This window comes from Pinus tabuliformis, chromosome Q, assembly GCF_031772625.1.
Source record: "Pinus tabuliformis cultivar Carrire ecotype Pingquan chromosome Q, CPIR1, whole genome shotgun sequence".
In the NCBI taxonomy this organism is placed as follows: domain Eukaryota; kingdom Viridiplantae; phylum Streptophyta; class Pinopsida; order Pinales; family Pinaceae; genus Pinus; species Pinus tabuliformis.
Window position 1 is genome coordinate 540,942,737 of NC_142296.1, and position 16,860 is coordinate 540,959,596.

Here is a 16,860-nt window from a genome sequence, read left to right on the forward strand (position 1 = left end):
TGAAAGAAACCACCCACCACCTAAACATGACCCCCATAGAACAAATACCAACTACATGTGCTCTACTTTCATTTCTTTCAAGAAGAAAAAAGCTCTATGAAAAAGAGGCAAATAGACAAAATAGCACTAAAGACTTGCTTTTTAAAAGGCTAAAATGTAACCCATCATATATTCGGATTGTACCACTCAAGTCCAGATCTAATAGAATAGCTACTTTATTCGCATAAACTAGAGCTACATATCTAGGAACACCATTTCTAGAACTACTGTCACTGCTTCTAAGGGTAGATATAATGACAGGCGTAGTAGCATCCATGTTCAATCTGGAACTAGCATTTAATGGCACCAATTCTCCATTTGCAATCTTCTCCTTTGTACTGGGTTTCCCAAGATATTTCTTGTTGGACCAAACAATAAACAACATTGAGTTCAAATGAGAGAGATATTATCCTTTTACTGCTAGAAACAAATTCTGACTTTGAACTAGTTTAAGCAATCAATCAGATTTTCAACTGATCTACTACCAATTGGTTTGAAATTTCAACCTACAAGCATTTTGTAGTATTCCCGCTCAGAAAACCCTTATATTTCTAAATAAATTTCTGAGTTTGTGATTCAAGTTTCAGTGAATATTTCCTTCACACAGTTCAGGAGCATTCTGCTGTAAGTGTTTATTCATCTATTTGGTTTCAATTAAATGCACACAGTAGCAATGGAAGTCCCCAAAATAGCTACCAGTGGATTCACTAATATAAATCAACTACTCAGAAGTTTAGGCAGATCTGGAATAATTGCTTCACCACAAATAAAATAGAAATAACTACCAGTACCCTTTTATTTCTTCATTGTACAAATACATTTAAAAGATAGTGGTTTAGGGACACGTGGTTCTTTGCTCCAGCAAGGCCATGTTTAGGTCAGCAGTCAATTCAAGGGCAGCAGTCACGTCTTTCAGCCTATGAAGTCATGTCCAGTAGTGCCAAACTCTCCCTAACTCGTTCCCCATTAGATATAGTATGCACCAGCAGCCTCTATGTTCAGTCAGTTGAGAGGATAAGCTGATGTTGATCTTGTTTGCTCTCCAGACTCGGCCTAGTCACGTCCTTGTACAGTCATCAGGTCCAGAACTCCTTTGCAAGGCCTCAACAAAGCAACGCACAGCAGAAGATGAAGGGAAATTGACCCAGAAGTTGATTAAGGTACTCAGCCTACCTATTGGTGGAACCTCAGGCTTGTAAACACCAAACTCAGCCCTTCCATAACAGATATACAGCCCACGAAATAGATGTTACGTCCAGCAAATGAGTGGGAACCATGGCTTCTGTAACTAACAGGGAAAATCGTGCTACCAGCCCCAGTATTTCGACCAAGCAGAGATAAGCAGCTTGTTCTGTCTACAGGAAGGAACTCGACCCATGCATTGGTTTCACTGCTTGGCTTTTGTCAGAAATAAGTCGAACAGTAAGATGAATGGAGGTCATTTTCCTTTCCAGCAGTGGTTTGGCCTTAGATTTGAGCTTGAATCTCTAGCTCCACAATTTTTCTTCTACCTGTAAAGAATATTTGCAGAGAACACAATATCAGTGAATAATATCAACTGATAACAGCACAATAGCTCATTATTCACTGAAATATTTACTCCAATAAAACTCAGAGGTGAAATCTGAGTGATTTCACTCTCAAATCCAAACTAGGGTGCTTAGTTTCAACACCGAAGTCTGCTATGGCGGCTAGGGTTCCAAAACCCTAAGCTTCTCCTCAAACTCTCTCCAAGAGCTCTTTCTTCAAACTCACAAATGCAAGAATGAGGAGAGTTTCCTTGTTTTCCTTCTTTTATGAGTTTATGGTTGCCTTTTCACCATCCCTTTTTATTAAATTAACTTTTATAAAGTCACTTTATGATATTTCACTTTATAAAGTTAAAGTGACTTCTTAGTTGCCTAGGAAATATCACCATTTCTCCTTTTTGGACTTTATAATGCTTTCCTTAAGCAATTTAAGTCCCCTTTATTAAATATTTCCCCGCTTTAGCCTATGGGAACCACTATAGACTAGCGGACTACATCATAAGCTTCCTAATTGGTCGGGGACATTACAATCCTCCTTGCCCAAGATTGTTTGTCCTCAAGCAATTGCAATTTAGGATGTTTGAGCACCTATTCACCCTCCCAAGTAGCATCTTCTACCAGAAAGTCTTTCCATTTTACCAAGTACTCCTTGACTGTTTTGTTCCACACTTTCCTTTCCCTTGAGTCTAGGATCTTCTCGGGAACGAAGACCAATTCTCCTTCCTCATCCAATGGTGGAAACTCCGTGGAAATAACAACATGCTACCCCAAGGCCTTTTTGAGGCACGAGACATGAAAGGCGTTGTGAATTTTACATCCTTCCAGAAGCTCAAGTTCATAAGCCACCTCTTCTCAAAATATGGAATGGTCCATAGAACCTAGGTTTTAACTTTTCCACCCCTTTGTTTTTCAGTGAAGACTGTCTGTGGGGCTGAAGACAAAGGTATACCACATCTCCCACTTCAAAGTTGTTGAAGACAGAGGTATACCACATCTCCCACTTCAAAGTTGCGCTCCACCCCATGTCTATCTACATACAATCTCTGTTGGTTTTGAGCTACATGTAAATTGTCCATGAGGACTTTCAAAATGTTCTGGCTCTCCTGGATCCAGTCTTTGGCCAGTGGTGCCCGACTATCCCCAAATATCCTGTTTGCAAAAGTCGGGGCGTCATATCCATATAACGCTTTGAAGGGAGTCATGCCGATGGACATGTGGAAAGTGGTATTGTAGCAATGTTCTCCCAAATCCAACCACTTCACCCTTGTCTTTTGTTGGTCAGTCATGTAATTCCTGAGATAGTCTTCCAACCATTTGTTGACTAAATTTGTCTTCCCATCAGTCTATGGGTGGCAGCTAGTGCTTGGGGTTAGCTCAGTCCCTACAAGTCTCAAAATCTCCTGCCAGAAGTCGGCGATGAACCCGCTATCACTATCACTAACAATGTTTTTCGGCAACCCATGCAATCTAAAAACCTCCTTGAAAAATACCTCAGCCACTTGTGAAGCTGAATATTTTGATGATATGGCAAAGAAATGGGCAAATTTTGTGAGCCGATCTTCTACCACATATATGCAATATTTGCCTTGCACCAAAGGTAAGTCAATGATAAAGTCCATGGAAACACTCTCCCACTTTTGCTCTGGGATGGAGAGGGATTGCAGCAAACTTGCTAGATGGGTGTGCTCTGTCTTGTTTTGCTAGCAAGTGTTGCACTCCTTCACAAATATCAACACAATTGTCTAGAGACCTTTCCAGATGAACCTTTCTCGACCTTCCTGTAGGTCTTTAGATATCCCGGATGCCCTACCAAGGTTGAGTTGTGATTCTCTCTTTGAATGAATGATTCTCTCTTTGAGTTTTGATTCTGGCACAAGATAGATCTGGCCTTTATAGTAAATGATGTCATTCATAACCCGATACCTGTCATCGCAAATCAATCCTTCCAGAATTTCACAAGCAAATTTATTCTTTGAATATTCTACCAGCAGCAGCGACTTCCAATCTTCTGTCATCTCTATGAGTGAGAAAGTGGGTGGCATCCTCAATAGAGCATCAACCACTATGTTGTTCTTGCCCTTGACGTACTCTATCTCAAAGTCATAGGCCTGCAACTTGCTTATCCACTTTTGTTGCCTCTCACTCAGTTCCTTCTGCCCCATGATGAACTTCAGGCTGTTGTGGTTTGTTTTTATCTTAAATCTGCATCCTACCAGATACTACCTGAATTTGGCCAATGCATGCATTATGGCCAACATTTCCTTGTCATATATCGAATAGTGCAGCTCATAATCTCTAAGATTGCGACTTTCAAACGCTATGGGGTGTTGATTTTGCATAAGGACTGCTCCTATTCTTGTCCCCAAAGCGTCGTATTTCAGCACCAATAGTTGGGTGAAATCAGGTAAAGCAAGCACAGGGCAAGTGCTCCTCACATTCTTCATCCTTTCGAATGTTTCTTGTGCTTTCTCCGACCAGCTGAAGGCTTCCTTTTTAGTGAGGTCTATAAGAGGAGTTGTTAACTGTGAAAACCCCTTAACAAATTTCCTATAGTGAGTGCAAAGACCAAGGAAGCTCTTCAATTCTGTGACATTCTTTGGGGTGGACCATTCAATGATTGCCCAGATTTTCTCTTGATGCACCTGTACACCATCGTGACCAATCACATGCCCAAGATAAAGCATCTTCGTCATACCAAACTCACATTTGGACACTTTTGCACATAATTCCTTCTCCAGAATTCCCAGCACCTCACCCAAGTGTCTCAAGTGGGATTCCCATGTCTTGTTTTAGACCAATATGCCATCGAACAAGACTAGCAAGTACTTCCGCAAATGCTTATTGAACACATGGTTCATATAGGACTAGAAAGTCACAAGAGTGTTGATTAGCCCAAATGGCATAACCAGCAACTCGTAGTGCCCATAGTGGCACTTGAAAGTTGTCTTCGAGATGTCTTTCTCCCGAACCTGGATTTGATGATAGCCAGAACGAAGATCAATCTTCGAAAAATATTTGGCCCCTTTCAACTCATCAATCCTAGGAATAGGATATCGGTTCTTCATTGTTTTCTTCTTGAGAGCCTCAATAGCTCCCTTATGGTCTTCTCTATTTCATCTTTATAAATATTGGGATGCCAATAAGGATTGGTTATTACAGCCTGCACACCCTCCTCAAGTTCTATGACATGTCCAAAGCCTCTATCTAGGGATCTACCTGGAGGAATGTCAGCAAAAATTTTACGATGTTTACAAAGCAATAATTGTATGTCATTTGAGCATTGTCGTGGTTGCTTCGGGCCTCGATTGCCTATTGTCTATAATAAGGCACTCTATTGTGCACTCAATATCACCTCGTCTTAATATAGCCTCCATGTGGTTGGATGATACAGGCTTTGGCGCGTATATGCATAGCCCTCAAAACCCTCCTACCATCTACAGGATCGTTGAACTCCATTTCCATGTTCCGCTGGTCCGTGGTGTACTTCCCGATGTAGTAAAGCCACTAACAACCAAACACAACATTAGTATCTGGCACATCCACCACAAAGAAATCCTTTGTCACTGTATAATTACCCATGGTGAGCTATAATTTGGGGATGTATTTGTTACAGTGCATTTAATTTTTTCCAGGAATGACCACTGTAAATCCATCGAACTCCTGAGTAGGAATCCCTCTTCACTCCACCATCTTCGCATCTATAAAATTGTGGGAAGCCCCACTGTCAATCAATATTGTCACCTTGTGCCCTGCTATAACCCCTCTGACTCTGAAGGTATGATATCTAGGGAATCCTAACATAGAGGCAATAGTAGGAGTTTTTCCCTCTGCATGTGAAGACTTGCCCCCAACTGCCTGGTGTATTTGTCCCTGTACCTGTCCCTATATCAGCTCATCATCCCCCTCATTACTATCACTCTTTGAATATACCTCAATATAGTAAGCCTTGCCCACTTTATCCTTGCCAGCACACTTGTGTCCTGGTGCCTAAGGTTCCTGACAACTGAAGCAAAGTTTCTTCTTCCTTAGCTCTTTCCGGGTCTCCTCATCCATCCTCAATTCTCGGTCCACTCCTTCTGAAAGGGCTTGGTTTCTTTGCCCTTCTGAGGGAAAGAAGGTTTAGAAGTGAATTTATTCTTGGAAGCAGCATTTTGTAAGTCCCTCATTTTGTTGATTGTCGCACAAAGAGTGGTAGGTTCAAAACTCGTGACGCATCCACGTAGAGGTTCTGCCAACTCTACAAAAAGAATCACCAGTCTAACCTCTTAGATATCTATGACCATGTTTTTCAACCTCTGAAACTCTACAATATAAGCCTACAGGAGTCCGGACTATCTGTCAACTTGAACTATGCCAGCTCTCTAAAATGAATCCCTGTATCCTTCCAATCAAAGCGCTCAACAAGCCTCTGAGTGAACTCTGTGTATGAGGTGATGGTGCCATGCCCCAACATCACCAACCCATGGTACCACCACTCATGGGCCTCACCATTCAAGTGGAGGGTGACCAATTTGATAGCCTCCTCCTCTGTCATATGATGCAGCTGAAAATAAGTGTCCAATTTTTGTACCCATGATCAACTTGAACATTTGGACTACCCATCAAAACAGGGGTTGGTCACCTTCCCCAAAGTTTTTTGTAGCTCCTGATTCTACCTTGGGAAACTCTGAGATTGTTTGGGCCTGCACTTCAACTAAAGGTGGCAGAAATTAGTAAAACTCATAGTAGTGGAGAAATCTCGTCCTAGTGATCGGTACTTCTCCATGTGATCTACATAAGGGATTCCAAAATCAGCCTGCTCTATTAAGTCCTCTGTAGACTCTTGTACAAACTGAGGCATATTGGGTTTGGGCATTTTACTACCAGTTCATGATTGATTCTGCACATGAGTACGGGCTTGACTGCCCTCAGCACCTTCCCCATTCAACAGTTCCTTCCAAGTGAAAGTCCTTGAGTTTGTCATGCTTCTCATCAAATCCACCATCTCTTTTTGGCCCTTGGCCAAGTCATTTATAGCCCTAAGCAAGTTATTAATGGTCTGTTCTTCCTTATCCCCCGTATTTGGCCTTTCCATCTCCGATGTTTCCTTTATCTCCTGTCCCTTTTCTAGTGTCTCCTCACTCTCTATGTCTAGAATATCTTCTTTGGTAAGGGGAGTTGGTCCTCTGTAAGTGTGTCTCCTTCTATATGTTTTCCCTGTATAAGGGTTCTCCTCTATCATGAACATTGTCAATCTACAAATGATCCTCCAAAATGTGGTCTTTTAATTAACCCACAGCTGAGCCAAGACTAAGGTTTTGATACCACTGTAGTATTCCCGCTCAAAGAACCCTTATATTTCTAAATGAATTTTTGAGTTTGTGATTCAAGTTTCAATGAATATTTTCTTCATACAGTTTAGGAGCATTCTGTTGTAAGCATTTATTCATCTATTCGGTTTCAATTAAATGCACATAGTGGCAATGGAAGTCCCCAAAATAGCTACCAGTGGATTCACTAATATAAATTAATTACTCAGGAGTCAGAAGTTTATGTTGATCTAGAATAATTGCTTCGCCACAAATAAAATAGCAATAACAACCTTTTTATTTCTTCATTCTACAAATACATTTAAAAGATAGTGGTTTAGGGACACCTGGTTCTTTGCTCCAGGAAGGCCATGTTTAGCTCAGCAGTCAATTCAAGGGCAACAGTCACGTCTTTCAACCTATAAAGTCACGTACAGTAGTGCCAAACTCCCCCCAACTTGTCCCCCATTAGATATAGTATGCACCAGCAGTCTCTATGTTAAGCCAGTTAAGAGGATAAGTTCATGTTGATCTCATTTGCTCTCTAGACTCAACCTAGTCACGTCATTGTACAGTCATCAAGTTTAGAATGTTGAGAAATCAATGCTTATTGGAATTAGGGTTTGATTCCTCATTCTCGATAATTACTTGTGAACTATGTTGGCTTCTTTTACTTCTTTATTAGTTTATCTTTCATCAAGCAATTACCAAATTATATGTATATGAAGACCACAAGAACAAGAGACACAAGATGTAGACACTCGTCCAGGGAAAAACCCCTTCAAGGGGAAAACACATTCCAACTCTTCCACTAGTAGATTCAAATCAAAATGAAACAATTCAAGACCCTTTAGACACAGACAAAGACCTCCTCCAACCACCAAGTCAGCGCTTCCTTCCTAAAGATGATCCTTGTCGAAGTCTCCAAGTGACAACTTCCTAGCAGCAGCTTCAATCCAGAATTTCGGCCCCTAACAACAAATTTTCGACCCCCAGCTACAAAATTTCGGACCTACAGTAGACTCAGAATTTTTTCCCTAGCAACTACCCAGAAATTTTGCATGTGTGAGATAGATAGCCCAAAAACTCGAATTAGGTCTTCTCATCTTCTTTCGTTCTTCTCCAGCTACTTCGCTCTCTTTTCTGCTTCTCTTCCTTGAAGATCAAACTTGTGGAGTGAGTGTTCCAAATAGGTCAAACTACCTTTCTATATATAGCCTTTATGTTGGGTTGAATTTCCCTAATGTATGTCGGCTTCATGGGGACAAGGCCATTTGGTGTGGAGGTGACAAATAACCTTTTTGACTCAAAAATAATTAACTTTACATGATACACAAGCTCAAGAAGGTTCTGATAAAAATGACAATGACTCTAATGACTCAATAAGAAAACCTAGAAGCCTTTAATGGAGGCATTGACCTAGAAAACATTGACCCAAGCATGAACCCATGCTTTAATAAGTCATTTTTTTAATAATAAAATTTCTTTTGACAAGTACAATTATGAAGACCGACACTAGTTACATTCTTCAACACTCCCTCTTACCGAGGGAGGTATTCATAATTACATACATATGAAGGTACATGGAAGAAAACGTCAATCTCTCTCATCAATTCAATCTCACCTCTAGAGGCTATTGCACTGCCCCAGCGTCAGCCTCTTTGTGGCTCTTCTGCCTCTGCAAATGCACTCGCTGGATCTAGAATGCCTCCTGCATCTTCACTGTCTTTTCCCCTCTCTCACTGCTTCAATCTCTAGCTCTCTCTCCGACAACTGATTGTTGCTTCTCAAGAAATCGATCTGCCAAGAAATCGAATTGCTCGAGTGTCTTCTCCATCACTACATTGACCTCCTCGTATAATCCTCTGTTGGAGCACCAACAACCAAGATTAAAACATAATCGATGGTTAAGATCATCTCTAGATCGATCCGTGTGAGTTTCTAGATGATTCTCGCCTTGACTTAATTAATATTGATTAATTAACCATATTCCCTAAGTTTAAACTTAGGAAATATTTAAAAACAGGTTAATAATCTAATTAAGTCATTTCTAGGCGGAAATTCCAAAAACGATTTCTGGGTTTTGGAGATATCATGTATTCTAGCCTCTCCACAAAATTGTGACTAGAACACATTCAATGCTAGAAAAACTAACACTCCCTCTCAACGAAGAATGTGTTCTAGTGCTACTACACTCCATGTAGTAGCACCCTATCTCTGTATCATCTGTTGTCACGCTGCTCATGTCTGGCCATACTGCCCACCAACCATTGCGCAACTCTGATATACATTGCATCTGTGTTGCTGTTGACCCTGCTGAACTGCTACCAACATTGCATCTGCACTGCAACTCCCTCTCATATGCTGGTGTTGTAACTGCAACATCTACAACCGAAAAGCATCCAAAATATTGAATCAATTGTGATCATTATAATGCATTTGTCACCCGAGTCTCTGACTGCTGCTAGTATCTGCACTGTCACTGAAGAATTTGCATTGTTGCTGACTCTGCACTGCTGCCAACTCTACACTGCACTCCCTAGCATCTGCCTACTACTAGTCTCTACAACTATCACTCTGGCATCTGAATGCATCAACTGTTACTGATCCATCCGGCTACTGAACACATTGGGCCCCTGTATCAAGGTAATGATCCATGAGGTGGACTCCTCAAGGATCCTACCCATTGGTAGTGCTCTGGGGCTACAACACCAAATCACCCCACCTCACTCCTAGAGGTATATCAACAAATATGGCGAAGTCTTCCTCTAGCCCGGAGGAAAGCCTATCGATCTTTGTTGAAGCTGCCTGTTGGCCCTGTTTCTCCTCTTTGTCCTTCTTCCTGAGAGGACACTGGGTACTGTAGTGACCGAGCTCACCACACCTGAAGCACTTGACCTTCGATAGGTCCTTCTTCTTCTTTCTCTACTACCCCTGTCCCTGATTAAGACCCTTAGATGCGAGGGCCACATTCTCCTCTTCCTTTACCTGCTTCGATCCGCTACTGCTGCCACTAATGGAGCTTTTCAATAAACCTCATCTCAACTCCTATTGCAAATCGGCCCACATCCTGTCCTACCTTGGCAAGGTATCTCTGCCTAAGATACTTTGGACGAATACCTGCCACTCCTCTGAGACATTGTTGAGTGCCAATCGCACTAGCTCCGTGGGTTGAGGTGCTGCCCCAACAGCGGACAACTGGTCTCAGAGCTCCTAAATCTTGGTGAGGAAGGGATCTATGCCTTCCCCCTTCTACATCCTGATGCATATCAGCTTCGCCTCTAAGTACATCTTCCGCTACTCGGAATTACCTTGGTATAGCATGGAGAGAGTCTCCCACATCTCTTTGGCATTTCTCTTGGCTGTTATATGTGAGATTATATGATCTCGGACTCCATCTAGGATCAGCCTCTTCGCCCGTGCCATCTCCTTCCTGTACTCTTTCAGCTAATCTGCATCTATGGGAACTGCTAGTGCTACCACCGCATCTAATATAGGCTTTCAAGACATATTCATCTAGAAGGAAGGAATCATTGCCTTCCAGATGACGTATTTGGAAGCTCCATCCAACCTGTCCTGATCATGAAGCCCAACAGCGGCCATCTCAACGATCTATCGAAAACTTCCTCTTTCGTTCTGCTACTCTGCTACTCGCACTCCCTTCTGGAGCGAGAAGATCTACTCACAAGTTGTGCCGATTTGCAAGGAAATCCGAACTTCTTGAGATTAGAAGTTCCCAGAGGAAAATTTTCACTTAGTGTGTGCTCTTCTCCACCTGACGCCAGCTCTTCTCTAGCATACAACTGCAAAACCACTGCATCCAACTAGAGATCTGCCCAAAGAAAAATCTGAGTTGCTTCCTCTGCCTCTGGAATCACTCGATCAAGTAAGATTGGATTTTTTTGCCCCACTCAAAAAAATCAAACCTCCACAAGTATCTCAACCTCCTAGCAAAATGACTGCACTACCCTTGGCAATTTCGGCTCGTTGACCACACTAAGCAGCGAAATTCCTTCTTTTCGCCTCTGAGCTCTCTAGTTGATCAACTGCGCTCTGATACCATATGAAAATTTCGAAAAACAGAATCCTATTACAACGACTAGAAATTATTCTCCTATTTGTTAATTTCATTTAACAAGTTATTTGTTGTTTGCTACGGCAAATACTGAATAAATCACACTGCAATCTACACAAATAAAACTGTGGAAGAATAAATGCTAGAAGAAATGCTAGCACACACACATAAAAATAATACAATTATTTTTGGACAAAAGTCCCTAGAAAAACACAACTTGGGAAAATTGGTGCAGCACCTGAGGGTTTTATTATTAAGCAATAGTGAGAAATTTTGAGTACAACTGGATGCCGAAATCTGGCAATCCTACAGAGAAAAATACTGGCAAAAATATAACGAGGAAATTTCCTCACCCTACAGGTAATCTCCCGGCTCGACTTGCCTTAAAAAATTTGGCCCTCTGACACTCTACGTCAGCTTCTGCGCAACCTGTTGGACGTATAGCCTCAGACTGGTCTTTGATGATGTCGTTCTGCCTTCTGTTGACTAAAAAGACACTTCTCCAGCACTCTGGGACACCTTCCCGGCCTTTGGAACTGAAAACGTCAATCTCTCTCAGCAATTCGATCTTGCCCCCAAAGGTTGTTGTGTTGCCCCAGCATCAGCCTCTCTGTGGCTATTTTGCCTCTCTGCAAATGCACTTGTTGGATCTGGAATGCCTCCTCCAGCCTCACTATCTCTGCCCCTCTCTCACTACTTTGATCTCTGGCTCTCTCTCCAACAACTGACTGTTGCTACTCAGGAAATTGATCTGCCAAGAAATCAAACGACTCGAGTGTCTTCTTCATCACCACATCGGCCTCCTCTTATAATCCTCTGTTGGAGCAGCAATGGCCAAGATTAAAACATAATCGATGGCTAGGATCATCTCTGGACCAATCCATTTGGGTTTTTAGATGATTCTCGCCTTGACTTAATTAATATTGATTAATTAACCATATTCCCTAAGTTTAGACTTAGGAAATATTCAAAAATTGGTTAATAATCTAACTAAGTCATTTCCAGACGGAATTTCCAAAAATGATTTCTAGGTTTTGGAGATCTCATATATTCTAGCCTCTCCACAAAATTTTGTGGCTAGAACACATCCGATATTACAAAAACTAACAATGACTACTCCTATGATCACCAATCTCAAGAAGTTGAGGAACTCTGACTCAAGTCTCGTGGATCCCACCTCCTATCATCAGTTGGTGTGTTCTCTGATGTATCTGGTAAATACTAGGTCAAATATATGCTTTGTTGTAAACATTCTTAGTCAGTTTTAGTTGGAGCCTCGTCATGATCATTGGATAGCTGCCAAGCATATATTGAGATATCTTTGTGGCACAATACATCACTTCCTAAAGTACAATAGCAAGGAAGTCAAGTTGATTGGCTTCACAAATTCTAATTGGGGTGGCAGTCAGACCGATGGAATAAGCACTACCAATGGATGCTTTAGTTTGGGATCTGCCACAATCTCATGGATGAGTAGAAAGCAAGATCTCATTGCTTTGAGTAGTGTTGAAGCAGAGTACGTGGCTACATGTGAAGTAGGAAAGGAGGTTGTATGGTTGAGGAAGCTTCTAACAGATTTGTTCAAGAAGCCTCTGGATCCTACTGTGATAAATTGTGATAATCAAAGTTGTATCAAGATGTCTGGAGATCCCGTGTTTCATGCTAAGACAAAGCATATCAACAATAAGTTCCACTACATTAGGAACTTGGTGTAGGATGGGATCGTGAAGCTACAGTATGTCCCAACAGACGATCAAGTAGCTGATATACTAACAAAGTCTCTTCCTAATAAGAAGTTTGAATATCTTAGAAGCATGCTTGGTTTAGTTGATATTGTTGATTTTGTTGATGATGATAAAAGTTTGGAAGAGATTTGTTGAGGCCTTGTGTGTGAGACACATTGCCTGGGAGGACATCTGGTCGACACTATGTGTTGATGTCTAGTTCCCGAAGTAGGGAGGGTGGCATTGGTCATGGAGCTCTAACCTCGGATACGCACCTAGATCCCTGGGTTGATGGTTAGCAAGTAAGCCTGATGGTACCTAGAGAGGCTGAAAGATTTAGTCCATCTTAGTCCCACTTGGATAGATTGCCATGGTCAAGAATCTAGTCTGTGGCATTGTGGTGCCTAAACTGTTGAGAGACCTTGGATAGATTGCCCTGGTCAGGAATCTAGTCCATGGCATTGTGGTGCCTAAACTCTTCATAGTTCATATAGTTTGAGATCTTCCTTGTACTTGTTATGAATACCTCCCTAGTTAAGAGGGAGTGTTGAAAAATGTAACTAGGTTCGGTCTTCATAAAATGTATTTATCAAAAGAATTTTTATTATTGTTACAATGACTTATTAAAGCATGAGTTTCATGTGAAAATTTCTAAACTGAAATTCTACTGCAACAACTGATTTATTTCACCTACTTATTCTTCACAATAAGTTATTTATGAAATCCCTTCAGCAAATATTAAAATAAATTCTACTGCAGTTATCACAATAATTACACAGAGAAAATACATGCACAAGAACCAATCACATGAACACAGTTGTTTTTGGACAATTGTCCCCGGAAAAACCCAATGCGGGAAAACAGGTGCAACACATGAGGGTTTGATTAATCTTTAGCAACAATCGCTTTTACAAGGAATGCTTTTATAGAGAACTGAAAGAAAACACCTGAGACTCTCCCTTTGAAACTTTCTGACACTTTGGAGACCCTTCTCCCACTCCTGCGTCACCTTTGCGTCACTCTGTGTGGCTCAGCGTGGCTCTGAGTGGCTCTGTGTCCCTCTACATTAGCCTGCGTGAGGGCTACATCTCTCCTCTGGACTACGTCTCTCTCTCTGTTGTCCCTCATTGTCCATGCATCACCTCCTCCTCAGTCACTCACTGTTGCTGATGCCCTCCTCTACCTCCACCTTGCAACTCTCCCTTTGAAATCAATCTCCTTCTCTTGAGAATCGATTTTCCTTGAAAAAATGAATATCTGACGGTGTGTCTCACCCTTATCTTTATTAATACCTATTAATATTTTTATTTTCCTAAGTTTAGACTTAGGAACTCATTAAAAATATTAATTATTTTAATAACTCCTCATCCGAGTGGAATTTCTCAAAACGATTTCTGGGTCTTGGCGATCTCATGTGCCTTAGCCTCTCCTCCAAATTTCAAGGCTAGAGCACATCTGATGCTACCAAAAATCAACATTTCATCCTTGGGTCATCATTTTATTAGTCAAAGTCCCCATTGTGGACTCCTAGGATTAATAATGAGTCATTGTATATTTTATGAGAACCTTCTTGAGCTTTCGAACGATGTAAAAAGAATTATTTTTGAGTCAAAGATGAATTATGTAACCTCCACACCAAGTCGGCCTCAAGGAGATCAAGTCGGCCTCAACTGAGCAATTCGACCTCACCAAAAGCCTATATATTGAAGTAGATTGAATTCATTTGGACACACTCTCTCTCACAAGTTCGATATCCAAGAAAGAGCTGGGAAAAGTGTGAAGGTGAAGAAGGAGGCTAAAAGGAGTGCAAGTTTGGTCAAGAAGGAAGGGAAGGACAAAAACGAAGTTTTGGGATCTCTCTCTCTCTCTCTCGTGTGGACTACTTTAGGAGATCAAAGTCTCTTTGTCAAAATCGAAGTTGTTGCTGCTACCAATCGTTCCCTGAAGCTGCCAAGTCAAAGTTGTTGGGGTCGAAGTGTTGTTGCTGCTACGTCGAAGGTTGGATCGAAGAAGGAAAAGTTGGCTTGGTGTGGAAAAGGTCTATGTCTAGGTTGAAGAGTCTCAAGGAAAACTATTGAAGGAAGATATTTTTGAATGGGTTTTCCCCTAGATAGGGGTTTTGCCTTGGCAGAGTGCCTACATCTTGTGTCTTGTGTTTTTATGATCTTCATGCACACATAATTTGGTAATTGCTTGATGAAAGATAATATAACAAATAAGTAAAAGAAGCAACACAATTCAAAAGTAATTATCAAAAAAGAGAAATCTAACCCTAGTTCTACTAGCATTGATTTTTCAACATTGTCGTCATCAAGAGCACTTGTAAGTGCATCCAAGAATCCTTCACTCTTTACTCTCCTAGATCGATTGTAGATGATTCTTCCAATTCAGCTTCTTGCAACTTTCATGATATTGAGACCCATCTTCAAATAACTTGCCATAGAGGGAGTAACTTTTTCTTCCAAGACAGCTTTTCCCTTCTTCAAGTGATTGCCAACAAAGTGATCTTCAACCTTCTTCCCCCTTAACTCCGATACCATGATGACAAATCAATGCTTATGGGAATTAGGATTTGATTCCTCCTTCTTGATAATTACTTGTTAATTATGTTGCCTTCTTTTACTTCTTTATTAGTTTATCTTTCATCAAGCAATTACCAAATTATATGTATATGAAGACCACAAGAACAAGTGACACAAGATGTAGGGACTCAGCCAGGGAAAAACCTCTTCAAGGGCAAAACCCAGTCCAACTCTTCCACTAGTAGATTCAAATCAAGATGAGACAATCCAAGACCATTTAAACCTAGACAAAGACCTCCTCCAACCACCAAGTCAGCCATTCATTCCAACAAATGATCCCTGTCAAAGTCTCCAAGTGACAGTTTCCCAGCAGCAGCTTCAATCTAGAATTTTGGCCTCCAGCATTAATCAACCTAAGGGTGCAACTTCTAGAAGAAGACGGAGATAGAGTCCAAATGATCTGAGTCATTGATTAGAATCTAATCTGGGTCGTTGATTACTCAACTGGAGGATTATAAGAAGGACTTCGATGGACATTTGGAAAACACATCGGAGAGAGATCAAGAGATCGATTTCTCAAGAGTGCAGCACAGTGGTTGTCGAAGAAGTGATCGAGGTGATTTCTTACACTGAGGGGCAGGGATAGTTACCATTGGAGAATTTCCTGATCCGGGAATACATCGCAGAGGAGGCAAAGAGAGATCCAAAAGAGGCAGCATAAAGGCAACACTGGGCAGCGTAGGGCCACGCAGAGGCAGCGTAGAGCTTCAAAAGGAGTCTGAAATTCAGCTAAGAAGTCGAGTTCCAGAGCCAGAAGTCAGGTTGTGAGACCGGAGAGTGGGAGGAATGAAGCTCCAGACCGCGAGAGATGCGGGAAGAGGTGACGCAGTTCCCCAGAGAGGTTGATGCAAAACTGCGTAGGCTGACAAAGTGACTTCGCAGAGCCAACGTGGGGCCAGCCATCTAGGGCTTGGATCAGTGTTGGATCGCCAGTGATAGTGTGACGTATTCCTCACTAATATTTTGCCAGTCAGATTCTCTGTATTGGATAGCCAGTAAGGCATCCAAAGATTGTATTCAGAAAACTATTGCTTATAATACAAACCCTCAATTGCTGCACCGATTTTCCCACATTGGTTTTTTTGGGGACATTTGTCCAAAAATAACGGTGTCATGTGTTGTGTATTTCCTTCTTGCTCAGTTTCTTGTTTCCGCATTTAATTTAAGTATTGAAAGCTACAATGTATTAGTTTTGGTATTTTTTGTAGGATGCAGTAAATAATTTGTTCAGTAATTTAACAAATAGAAGATAATTAATCAGTTGTTGCAGTAGAAATTTGGGTCCATGCAAATGCAGAAGGGGGAACGCATTCTTCAAGAAATTCGAGACTCGTTGGCAGCTGTGGGGTCAACACCTCAGCCTACCGAGATGATGTGGATGGCCCTGAATTCTATTTCAGAACAATGGCAAGTGTTTTTCCAAAGTATCCTGGGCTGAGAGAGATTGCCATATTGGGAAGGAATGTGAGCCGCTCTTCAGTAGGAAGAGATGATGAGAGACTTAGTCAAGTGCAAACTTGATAGCAGCAGCAGTAGTGGGATGAATCCCAAGGAAGAGGAAGAGAATGCAACCCTTGCATCAAAGGGGCAGCAAGAGCAGCGGAAGAAGAAGAAAGATGTCTC

The 16,860-nt window shown here is 41.5% G+C and overlaps 1 protein-coding gene across 1 annotated transcript in view; it reads right to left on the reverse strand.

The window, feature by feature from the left end:
- Positions 1-16,860, reverse strand: part of LOC149220577 (uncharacterized) — a 529,656-nt gene that overhangs the window by 348,960 nt on the left and 163,836 nt on the right. The gene's annotated exons all lie outside the window — the stretch shown is intronic.